Genomic DNA, 13,686 nt, shown 5'->3' with positions numbered 1-13,686 from the left:
CTAGTCCTAAGAAGAGGAGGGCAAATTTTGAGGTGTTACAGATAACAAAAGACTTTAAGGCTTTTGGACCAATCAATTCACCAATTCATTTTGAGATTTTTACCCCGAACTACGAGGTTTTGATCCTAATATTTTTTAAGATGGTACGTAGGCAATGGGTTCATCCATTCAAACACAAAAATGTAAATAAACTTGTATATTCTCTTCTCATCTCTTCAATCATGTTTGCACAAATAAATTTTCACAAAATACCAACCTTACAACAAATGTGAAAAGGGCTCCCTAGGAGTACCTAGGATTTTTTGGGTGCCTAACACCTTCCCATTGCATAACCAACCCCCTTACCCAGATCTCTGACATTTTTACTAGTTTTTGATTCGATAAAACTTTTAGGTTTTTGTTCGCTTTCTAACTATTCCTTTGGATAAATAGAAGTGCGGTGGCGACTCGAATTGTATGATTTACCTTGGATTTAGTCAATATCTCTAATGGTAACGTATACCCCGCTACAGGTTAGCCTATTCCATTAGGAAGAAAATAGACCTAACGTTTGTGAAGAGTATGTCACAATTGGCTGATAGAGTTCGACATCTCGAACGGCTAAGGTTAGAAAAGGTTAGACACAATAAGGCTAAGAAAGGAAAAGTAGCATTTATCGATTATGACGCGATGGATCCAATATATGAGGTTGATTATGCCTCATCGACCAAATTAGAAATTGACGTGGCTGAGTTAAAGCCAGGATCTGCCTATGAGTGTCGGTCATTACTTCCTGCGCAAGGAAAAAATCCTGTCGAAAACAATCCAAAATTCCCTTCGAAAACTTATACTTTTGATGTAACCAAGTGTGAGGAAATTTTCGATTTGTTAGTTAAAGATGGCCAAATGGTGGTGCCACCTGGTACTAAAATACCACCATTAGAACAAAGACAGAAAAGAGGATTTTGTAAGTATCATAATTATCTTGGTCATAATACCTCTAATTGTTACCTTTTCAGGGATCTGGTTCAGAAAGCGATTCAAGAAGGCAGACTGAAATTTGTTAGCCACAAAATGAAGATTTACGCTGACCCTCTCCACCAGGAGGAAGCTCTATTCGTGGAGCCAGACGAGATCAACATGGTCGAGATCACCGAATACGATAAGGCCGGCATGCTGGAGCAAACTGGTGAAAGCCCAGATATCGACATAGCTGAAGTTTACCCAAGAGATGATGAGGATTTGGTAGATTTCCTGTATCGATGCAAGAATAAGGGTTCGCAGGTTTGCTTGTGCCCTAGGTGTGGTGCTGTCACTGACAAAATAGCTGCTGAAAATTTCCAGAAGCTACAATTGGGTAAGAGCAAAAGAAGTGGGCTAAATAGAGAGCGCCAAACTAAAAGAGCCCCAAAGAAGGCCGTGGAAAGTGCTCAAGCGAGGCCTAGGAGCTTTGTACCGTCGGAAAGTGTTCCTAGAGGCACTTGGGTCATGCCTCGGGAAAAACAAGAAACCCCGCAAGGGGCTGCTACTGCTAGAGAAGGTCTAGCAATTACTTATAGGCGTGAGTTCAAGTTTGAAAAAAGGACTCATGTCTCTGAAAATTACTTGGGAAAGAACCCTATGCCGAGGACTCAATGGAGACGCTTTCAGAGGCGTAAGCAGGCCGAAATAGAGGCTGCTAAAGGAATAGCTGGAAAAAGCATGGTCAATGGGGCAAATGCTGGAAAGAAAGTTGTTGTGAAGGTCGACACGGCAGCAAAAGAACGGATCAAAGAGTATGTCCGTCGACCAACTGAGAAATGTTTTGATGAAGTTACTGATGACTTCAATTCAGAATCTGAAGCAAGTCTGGACATCTTAGTCAACATGGTGTCAATTTTACCACAAGAATATAATTGTGTGACTAAGGTGGAGGAGTCGGTAGACGATGTCGACGCTGAAGAAATGGCTTTACACCAGCCAAGATGCTATTTTGTGTTAAACGATGGTTCTGCTGAGAGCCAAGAAGGAGTTTTCGAAAGGCCCACGATGACTATGAAAAATCATTTGAAACCGTTGTTGATTAGGGCCAAAATCGAAGGCGTAACTATCAACAAAGTGTTGGTAGATTGTGGCGCCACTGTCAACATCATGCCACATCATATTCTGAGGAACATTGGCAAATATGATACTGACATCGATGCTTCTTTTATTTTCCATTGTCATGTTAGGAATGAAATAAGTGGGGGAGAAGCGTCTGCTTCTCTTGGATGTTCCAATTGTATAGAGCTTGGACATTATGTTGTTGTCTGCAAGAGTGCAGTGTTGGCTAGTTAACCTGTTTTGAGGATGTTGTGCTTTTCCTGAACCCGAAGAGAGGTCGGATTCGAGGACGGAGTGGATTAGAAGTTAAACGGGTGTATATCAACTGTTTCGAGAAGACGGTTATTTTTCCTGAGGTTGGTGCGAAGGAAAATTGGTTTGTGTCTGCTAAGCAAGTTGATGAATCGGTGCAAGATGGTGCCGAGTTGTTTATGTTGTTGGCAACTTTGGATATTCGTGAGAAGAGGACGATTGAAGAATTGCCAATAGTTTATGAGTTTTGGAGGTGTTTTGATGCAAAAAGGGAAAGTGGTAGCTTATGCTTCAAGGCAACTTAAAGTTCATGAGAGGAATTATCCGACGCATGATTTAGAGTTGGCCGTCGTTGTGTTCGTGTTGAAGCTTTGGAGACATTATTTGTTTGGGTCGAGATTTGATGTGTTCAGTGATCACAAGAGTTTGAAGTACTTATTCGATAAGAAAGAGTTGAATATGAGGCAAAGGAGATGGTTGGAATTCTTGAAAGATTATGATTTTGGTTTGAATTATCATCCTGGAAAGGCGAATGTTGTAGCCGATGCATTGAGTAGGAATTCATTTCACATGTCTATGTTGATGATTCGAGAGTTTGAATTGTTGGAGCAATTTAGAGATTTGAGTTTGGTTTGTGAAGTGACGTCTTCATGTGTTAAGCTTGGTATGTTGAAGCTTACGTGTGTCATTCTTGACGAGATTAGAGAAGATCGAGAAGTGAAGAAGCTTCGTGGTAAGGAAATTGCTTTGGTGAAAGTGATATGGGGCGGCGTCACCAATGGCAATATTACTTGGGAACTCGAGGATAAGATGAGGGAATCATATCCGGAGTTGTTCGTTTGAGGTGAATTTTTGAGGACGAAAATCTTTTAAGTGGGGGAGAGTTGTAACAACCCAATTTTAGTAATTATTTCTTATATTATTATTAGTATATTTTATTTTACTTATGCGGAGTGTTAATTAATTATTTAGTTGATAGGAGATATCATGAATAATTGAATTAATTAACTTGGTGGATATATGGTGTTGGTTTAATTTCTTTGAATTAAATTAGAGATATTTAAATATTAGGTCTTATTGGGCCTATTAATTAAATTAGAAGTATAATGACTTAAGCCCAAATAGAATACTAATATAAATAGTAAGAGGTGAGGAGAGTGAGAATTAGGATTCATTTGATCATTTGAAGGTAATAGAGAAAGAGGAGATGAAAAGTAAAGAGAAGAGCTAGGGTTTCCATAAAATTGAAGAGGTAAGGGGGGAATCCTTATTATTATGGGTTAGTATGATCGGGTCAATGGATAGGAACATGTTTAGGTTGAAATCCTTAAATTGCATGTTTTGGAATTGTTAGGTTTTGATGAGTATACTTAATTTATGGTGATTTAATTGTGTTAAAACTGGAAATTAACGTTATATAATTATGGTATTGTATGAGTTATAATTTTTTGAACGTTAAGCTTTTTACGGAATCGAAATCGGAGGTCCGGAAGTCCTCCAACGATGAAAAACGTAGAAAACTTTGCATGCTGTTTTACAGTAACCGGTTACTTGCTTTAAAATCTGTGAATTTTGTTTTACAGTAACCGGTTACTCACCGAGCGTTAACCGGTTACTTGTCCAAAAATCTGTTAATTCTGTTAAACTGAGTAACGGGTTACTCACCGAGCGTTAACCGGTTACCACTGTTTGAAAAGGGAAAAATTGAGATTTTAAATGCTGTATTTATTTTGAAATGCAATCTAAGTGTGTGTAGTTGATAATTAGCCTATATTTGTGAATGATATACTGTTATGAATGTTTATATGTACCATTGTTGGACTGTGAATGATATATTGTTATGAATGTTTATGTTTACCATTGGTGTATTGTGAATGATATATTGTTATGAATGTGTATATGTACCATTGGTGGATTGTGAAAGATATATTGTTATGAATGTGTATATGTACCATTGGTGGATTGTGAATGATATATTATTATGAATGTGTATATGTACCATTGGTGTATGAATCATACAGTTCAATTATGGTGATATATGGAATGTTAAGATGGTAGAGATGATCTTAATTGCATATGTATTGGTATTTGTACATTCATTCATGGCATGGTCGACTTCATTGTGGAAGCGGTGAAACTGTGGGTTCACATGGTATTAGACGTTGATCCTTAATTGGAAATAGGTGTAGCAGACGTTGATCCTTAATTGGAAATAGGCGAGGTAAATAGACGTTGATCCTTAATTGGAAATAGGCGTAGCAGACGTTGATCCTTAATTGGAAATAGGCGTGGTAAATAGACGTTGATCCTTAATTGGAAATAGGCGTAGCAGACGTTGATCCTTAATTGGAAATAGACGTGGTGGCTTGGATTCTAGATATTGAATCGGAAAGCGGTGAAACGTTGGGTTCACATTGGTACCACATGCATAGAGTCACATGTCATGCATTGAGTCACACTAGAGTTATGTGATAATTGAATGTTTGCATTGATGTGATTGTGATGTGTGTATGAGATATGGTAATTGAATTTGATGATGTTTGGAGTTATGTGATAATTGAATGTTTGCATTGATGTGATTGTGATGTGTGTATGAGATATGGTAATTGAATTTGATGATGTTTGGATATCAACTGTTTCGAGAAGACAGTTATTTTTCCTGAGGTTGATGCGAAGGAAAATTGGTTTGTGTCTGCTAAGCAAGTTGATGAATCGGTGCAAGATGGTGCCGAGTTGTTTATGTTGTTGGCAACTTTGGATATTCGTGAGAAGAGGACGATTGAAGAATTGCCAATAGTTTGTGAGTTTGGGAGGGTTTTTGATACAAAAAGGGCAAGTGGAAACTTATGCTTCAAAGCAACTTAAAGTTCATGACAGGAATTATCCGACGCATGAGTTAGAGTTGGTCGTCGTTGTGTTCGCGTTGAAGCTTTGGAGACATTATTTATTTGGATCGAGATTTGATGTGTTTAGTGATCACAAGAGTTTGAAGTACTTATTCGATCAGAAAGAATTGAATATGAGGCAAAGGAGATGGTTGGAATTCTTGAAAGATCATGATTTTGGTTTGAATTATCATCCTGGAAAGGCGAATATTGTAGCCGATGCATTGAGTAGGAAGTCATTGCACGTGTCTATGTTGATGATTCGAGAGTTTAATTTGTTGGAGCAATTTAGAGATTTGAGTTTGGTTTGTGAAGCGACGTCTTCGTGTGTTAAGCTTGGTATGTTGAATCTTACGTGTGGCATTCTTGACGAGATTAGAGAAGATCGAGAAGTGAAGAAGCTTCATGGTAAGGAAATTGCTTTGGTGAAAGTGATATGGGACGGAGTCACCAATGGCAATATTACTTGAGAACTCGAGGATAAGATGAGGGAATCGTATCCGGAGTTGTTCGTTTGAGGTGAATTTTCTAGGCCGAAAATCTTTTAAATGGGGGAGAGTTGTAACAACCCAATTTTAGTAATTATTTAGTTGATAGGAGATATCATGAATAATTGAATTAATTAACTTGGTGGATATATGGTGTTGGTTTAATTTATTTGAATTAAATTAGAGATATTTAAATATTAGGTCTTATTGGGCCTATTAATTAAATTAGCAGTATAATGACCTAAGCCCAAATAGATTACTAATATAAATAGTAAGAGGTGAGGAGAGTGAGAATTAGGATTCATTTGATCATTTGAAGGCAATAGAGAAAGAGGAGAGGAAAAGTAAAGAGAAGATCTAGGGTTTCCAGAAAATTGAAGAGGTAAGGGGGGAATCCTTATTATTAAGGGTTAGTATGAACGGGTCAATGGGTAGGAACATGTTTAGGTTGAAATCCTTAAATTGCATGTTTTAGAATTGTTAGGTTTTGATGAGTATTCTTAATTTATGGTGATTTAATTGTGTTAAAACTGAAAATTAACGTTATATAATTATGGTATTGTATGAGTTATAATTTTCTGAACGTGTAGCTTTTCACGAAATCGAAATCGGAGGTCCGGAAGTCCTCCAACGATGAAAAACGCAGAAAATTTTGCATGCTGTTTTACAGTAACCGGTTACTCACCGAGCGTTAACCGGTTACTTGCTCAAAAATCTGTTAATTCTGTTTTACAGTAACCGGCTACTCACCGAGCGTTAACCGGTTACTTGCTCAAAAATCTGTTAATTTTGTTAAACTGAGTAACGGGTTACTCACCGAGCGTTAACCGGTTACCACTGTTTGAAAAGGGAAAAATTGAGATTTTAAATGCTGATTTATTTTGAAATGCAACCTAAGTGTGTGTAGTTGATAATTAGCCTATATTTGTGAATGATATACTGTTATGAATGTTTATATGTACCATTGTTGGATTGTGAATGATATATTGTTATGGATGTTTATGTGTACCATTGGTGGATTGTGAATGATATATTGTTATGAATGTGTATATGTACCATTGGTGGATTGTGAATGAGATATTGTTATGAATGTGTTTATGTACCATAGGTGGATTGTGAATGAGATATTGTTATGAATGTGTATATGTACCATTGGTGGATTGTGAATGATATATTGTTATGAATGTGTATATGTACCATTGGTGTATGATTCATAGAGTTGAATTATGGTGATATGTGGAATGTTAAGATGGTAGAGATGATCTTAATTGTATATGTATTGGTATTTGTACATTCATTCATGGCATGGTCGGCTTCATTGTGGAAGCGGTGAAACTGTGGGTTCACATGGTATTAGACGTTGATCCTTAATTGGAAATAGGCGTAGCAGACGTTGATCCTTAATTGGAAATAGGCGTGGTAAATAGACGTTGATCCTTAATTGGAAATAGGCGTAGCAGACGTTGATCCTTAATTGGAAATAGGCGTGGTAAATAGACGTTGATCCTTAATTGGAAATAGGCGTAGCAGACGTTGATCCTTAATTGGAAGTAGATGTGATGGCTTGGATTCTAGATATTGAATCGGAAAGCGGTGAAATGTTGGGTTCACATTGGTACCACATGCATAGAGTCACATGTCATGCATTGAGTCACACTAGAGTTATGTGATAACTGAATGTTTGCATTGATGTGATTGTGATGTGTGTATGAGATATGGTAATTGAATTTGATGATGTTTGGAGTTATGTGATAATTGAATGTTTGCATTGATGTGATTGTGATGTGTGTATGAGATTTGGTAATTGAATTTGATGATGTTTGGATACATAACTTGACTGAATATGTGATTATGTGATAATTGTAGTTATGTGTATATTTGAGAATATAATATTGGATTTGAATATTATACTCCTTGAGCTTTTATGTGTGCTTGAAACATGTGAAATAAATGTTGGTTAATATTATTTACATGGTTATATAAAATGTGTTGAAATCCTTTAATTGTCGATTTAATCATTGTGCTTGATTAATACTTCTTCATAATGATTTGAATTCTCACCCTTTCTGTCTGAATGTTACCTTTACATGGGTATCACGCAGATACTCAGGAGTAGTATCGCTGAAGTAAGTGGACGGTAGCTCACTCGAAATTAGCTGGAGAGCTACGGTACTTCATTTAGAGACTAAGTAGTGAGTCAATGCTCTGGTCATGTAACACTGGGTAGATTGGGAGTATGGAACTCATATCTGATTTGGATACGTTTTATGTTATTAATTGTGAACATGTTTAATTAAAGAGATTATTGAGAGATGATCATGGTATGGGACAGGGATCATTTGATGAAATGCATGGATATTCGTTATTTTCCGCTGCGAACGCATATGCTTGAATAGTCATGATAAGTGAAAGGTGTTATTTTAAATGACCAGGTGTATTGTTGGTTTTTGAAAGCTTTTAGTTTTTGAAAACGTCGATGTGACACCCTTTTGTTTATATGCGTGCTTATTTACTCTTATTATATGTTAAATATTTTGGGGTAGAAAAAGGGGTGTTACATTAGTGGTATCAGAGCCTAGTCGACAAGTTGGTCAATAGTCGTTAAGGTTTTCCATACCGTTGTATTTGATTCGTGTATCTAACACGATCGATACTGTTTGTCTTGTTGGTCCGTCCGGCCAGGTTGTTTAATTAGGTTGGTTCCCTAGTATGCGACATGTCTGTGAGAACACTGCCGATGCTTCTTTTATTTTCCATTGTCAGGTTAGGAATGAAATAAGTGGGGGAGAAGCGTCTGCTTCTCTTGGATGTTCCAATTGTATCGAGCTTGGACATTATGTTGTTGCCTGCAAGAGTGCAGTGTTGGCTAGTTAACCTGTTTTGAGGATGTTGTGCTTTTCCTAAACCCGAAGAGAGGACGGATTCCAGGATGGAGTGGGTTAGAAGTTAACCGGGTGTATATCAACTGTTTCGAGAAGACGGTTTTTTTTCCTGAGGTTGGTGCGAAGGAAAATTGGTTTGTGTCTGCTAAGCAAGTTGATGAATCGGTGCAAGATGGTTTCGAGTTGTTTATGTTGTTGGCAACTTTGGATATTCCTGAGAAGAGGACGATTGAAGAATTGCCAATAGTTTGTGAGTTTGGGAGGTGTTTTGATGCAAAAAGGGCAAGTGGTAGCTTATGCTTCAAGGCAACTTAAAGTTCATGAAAGGAATTATCGGACGCATGATTTAGAGTTGGCCGCCGTTGTGTTCGTGTTGAAGCTTTGGAGACATTATTTGTTTGGATCGAGATTTGATGTGTTTAGTGATCAGAAGAGTTTGAAGTACTTATTCGATCAGAAAGAATTGAATATGAGGCAAAGGAGATGGTTGGAATTCTTGAAAGATTATGATTTTGGTTTGAATTATCATCCTGGAAAGGCGAATGTTGTAGCCGATGCATTGAGTACGAAGTCATTGCACATGTCTATGTTGATGATTCGAGAGTTTGAATTGTTGGAGCAATTTACAGATTTGAGTTTGGTTTGTGAAGTAACATCTTCGTGTGTTAAGCTTGGTATGTTGAAGCTTACGTGTGGCATTCTTGACGAGATTAGAGAAGATCGAGAAGTGAAGAAGCTTCGTGGTAAGGAAATTGCTTTGGTGAAAGTGATATGGGGAGGAGTCACCAATGGCAATATTACTTGGGAACTCGAGGATAAGATGAGGGAATCGTATCCGGAGTTGTTCGTTTGAGGTGAATTTTCGAGGACGAAAATCTTTTAAGTGGGGGAGAGTTGTAACAACCCAATTTTAATAATTATTTCTTATATTATTATTATTATATTTTATTTTACTTATGCGGAGTGTTAATTAATTATTTAGTTGATAGGAGATATCATGAATAATTGAATTAATTAACTTGGTGGATATATGGTGTTGGTTTAATTTATTTGAATTAAATTAGAGATATTTAAATATTAGGTCTTATTGGGCCTATTAATTAAATTAGAAGTATAATGACTTAAGCCCAAATAGAATACTAATATAAATAGTAAGAGGTGAGGAGAGTGAGAATTAGGATTCATTTGATCATTTGAAGGCAATAGAGAAAGAGGAGAGGAAAAGTAAAGAGAAGAGCTAGGGTTTCCAGAAAATTGAAGAGGTAAGGGGGGAATCCTTATTGTCGCATTACGCGAAAAATCGGCCGGAAAAAGACACAGAGCCGCCACCATGCGTTATTTATCCCAAAGGAGGGAAAGGAAACGCTCGAAGTAAACCCGGAAAGGAAATGGTCTCACGACCAGAGATTGATAGGATCGGGAGTCGGTTACGCAAGGGGAAGGTATTAGCACCCCCTCACGTCCGTCGTACTCGACAGGATCCACGCTCGGAGAGAATAGAAAGAAGTTTGCTGAATAACTGCTCAAAACTGCACAAACACTGGAATAGAACACAGGAAAGACGGAAGAAGCGGACTCGGCAGGATATCGCATCCTGGGCCTACGTAGTTTGTCCGAAACAAACATCAGAATCGACGTAGTTCGGGGATATGGGAAACGTGCTCGCTAGGATGTCACATCCAATGCATACGTATCTTCTCTAACCAGAGAAAGAATCAGAGCACTCGTAGCTCGGCTAACGCACGCCAAACAAAACGCTGCAAGAAGACACTGAGACGTCAGAGCAAACACACAACTGGAAACGGAATGCCAATCATTGGTCTTACATCCAACTCCACAAAAGAACACAGGAAACCGAAGGTCAATCGCTGGTCTTACATCAGACTCCGAACACACACACAAACGAAACAGGAAACCGAAGGCCAATCGCTGGGCTTACATCAGACTTCAAACAAGGAAATGCAAACAGGAAACCGAATGCCAATCGCTGGACTTACATCAGACTCCAAACAAAGAAACACAAACAGGAAACCCACTGCCAATCGCTGGGCTTACGTCAGACTCCAAACACGCACACAAAACAGAAGGGTCTCGATTGCAACTAGGGCAAGAGAAAGGGAAGGTCTCAATCGCAACGGGGTCGAGAGGAAAGGATTAAAGTTAGTTGTCAGTCAAACTCGACAAGACATCGCATCTCGTGCCTACGTATCTCATCTGGACATGAGAATCAGAGTTGTCGTGGTTCGGCTAAACTATTTCTATTTGTTTTGTGTTTTTTAGATGAACAACGTCACTACGCAATCTACCGGATGCTCGACCTTGGGAGAATTACTCACCTGTAGTAGAAGGAGTCAACGTGTTCTTAAGAGGGGATCAAGTTGGTTTGTGTTTTAGGAAAGCTCACGCAAGAAAGGAAGTCCTAGACGAAGGAACCGTGCTACCTTAATTGACATGCAAACGAGACTATGCGAAGTCTAGCAATCCTATGGGGATACAATCACACCACACAAACACATATAGCATGAAGTAAACACACCAGCAAGAGGCTCAAACATCAAGGGCAAGGCTTTAGTCAAGGGGTCATATCAACCTCGACAAACAAGCCAACTGGAAGGGTATCTAAGGCTCTTAACCACTGACATTGACCGTCAGGGTGAGCAGATGAAAGGTGATGAGGATAAGACCTCATAGCTCTTAACCCGGGTCTGGGTGAGCTTCAATCAATGAAAACGTGGGAGTCCAGAATGTGGGACTCTACTTCACTTGACCGACTCTATATACAAAGGATCTTGGGTGTTTATTCAAAATGCATCAGCACATAGTGCGAGCAAGATGAAAGACTCAACTAAATAGCAGGGGATGGATTGCACATCCCTTCTATCTGCCAATGCCTCTTCACTTAGGAGGTCTTTGAAGTACATGGCACAAACATAAACAACCACAAACATTGCCTCTTAAGGAGGGCTTCAGACAGGTGCCTGCCAAAGATAGTAGGTCTTCCAGACTACATGGAGAACAAGAGTGCTTACCTAGGTGGTATGCCAACCACAGCAAAGCAAAGCAACTCAAGCAATGAGTTAAAGCGGCTAAAGTACCTGTAAGAAAAGCTAACCAATCAGTACTATGTTCCGACAAACAATCAACAGTTATCAACAGCGGTTCCCAATATACACAACAAGCAAGCTTTATGTGCAAGCATTCAAATTGTTTCATCATCTCAAATGACCTACAAACAGCAAGGGTTAGTGGACAAAGTAAAGGCATCTCAAATCATGAGATCAACATCATCCCTTAGGACTATAAGCTTGAGCCTGAAATGCAAAACTCAAAAGATGAGTACAAACCCCTAGGGCAAAGCCTAGGGTCAAAGGTGGAGAAAAAATTCAAAACAAAAGCTAATACTCAACATGAAGCAACTTTAAACAAGTAAGAACATGTCCTAAAAAGGACCAAGTCAAAAGCATTAAGCAAAGTCATCATTCAACCAAGAGAAGGCAAGGCAAGCAAAAGGTGCATACAATTGGTCAACAAGAATCAAAATTCCATATTAAAACAGAAATGACTCAAACAATCATGGAAATTTTTATGAGCATACAATATGTCAAACACAATCATCATGCCAAAAATTGGAAACAGAAGAGCTCATTTGATAAGGCAATGAAAATGAATAATATCAACATCAAATTGTGTGACATACATTGTCACACCATATTAACACATGCCTAAAACAGAAAAGGAAAATGCTAAAAATGCACAACCAAGCCTCAAAAATCACACAACATGTTGAGAATCAGCACACAAAATTTCATGTCAATTGGATCATTATTGAGCATTTCACATCAATTTGAATGAGGCATGGTACAAATTCATACATGTTCAAACAATTCAACACATTTTAATTTCCAGAAATGATAAAATCATAAAATCACAACCAAAAAATAAAAGACAAACACATGATCATGTAGAGAAAAATTGGGAATTAATTGGATGTGTTTTCAATTTTTAATGATTTTTTGAATGTGGAGGAAAAATATGAAATAAAATGTGACATATGTACATGATATTTGGAGGGAAATAAGAAAAGGTTGAGCAATTTGAAAATGTGGTCTCAGCAGGGATCGAACCGTGCATGGCAAAAATGAGCGCTTAAACAAAATGAATCCCAAATTATACATGGCTGGGAATCAAAGTGAGGGAAATGCCAAAACGCAGCACTTCACTTAATGTGCTGGCGTCCATCTCATCAGGTCTAAGCACATGTGGCTCGGTCAAACGCATGAGAGCCAACCAAAAGGCCAGCAAGCATGCACATGTGGCGCATGACAGGGCAAAACCCTAGGAAAAACCAGAAGCGGAGCACGCGGCCAGGCATGGTGGAAACCACCGTCTTCTTCATGAAGACGGTGGGTGAACAGTGACCGTTATTAATTTTTTTTCCAGAATTTACGAACCAATACACCATTCAAAAGCTCTCAACATGAGGAGTTCAAATCTAACATCCATTAAACCTGATTCTCAATAACGAATGCAAATCGAAGAAAAGAAAATCTAACATCCAAACTTTGATTCCTCATAACTCCACCAATACTTGTCCATTTTTCAAGAATTTTAAATCAGGAGAATCAGCAAGAGAAGATCTACAACATTACATGTAGATCAGCTCTAGCAAACTTTTTATGACTTCTGAAGCACGAATCAACTCTTGGAAAGGCTTGGATCTAGATAAATCTTCAAAACTCCATGTTCATGTTCATGTATGGAATTGCTTGATTCTTCACCAAATTATGCAAATCAAAGCTTGATCTATATTGAATAATGATCAAAGAACACAAATATGCAAGAAAATCCGAGTGTTATGTGGAAAAATTTCAAATTATGATGAAGAGAATTTTTGGAGGGAAGGTTTGAATCTAGATCAAGAATGATGAAATCTGAAAATTCTGTTAGGATTATCCTTTTATATGTTGTGTTAATCCATTTGCTAATTAGAATTAAGCATGGTTAATGAAATTTTAGTGAGAAATAAGGTGTAGTGCAAAAATTGATTTTTGACCCCATGCATGCAACATGCACGTGAACAGTACCACATGGCCATGCAATTTCACTTAAAATCATCTT

The sequence above is a fragment of the Lathyrus oleraceus genome, chromosome 2, assembly GCF_024323335.1.
Source record: "Lathyrus oleraceus cultivar Zhongwan6 chromosome 2, CAAS_Psat_ZW6_1.0, whole genome shotgun sequence".
NCBI classification, from domain to species: Eukaryota; Viridiplantae; Streptophyta; class Magnoliopsida; order Fabales; family Fabaceae; genus Lathyrus; species Lathyrus oleraceus.
The sequence above is the reverse complement of the archived record's forward strand: the minus strand, read 5'-3'. Positions refer to the sequence as shown.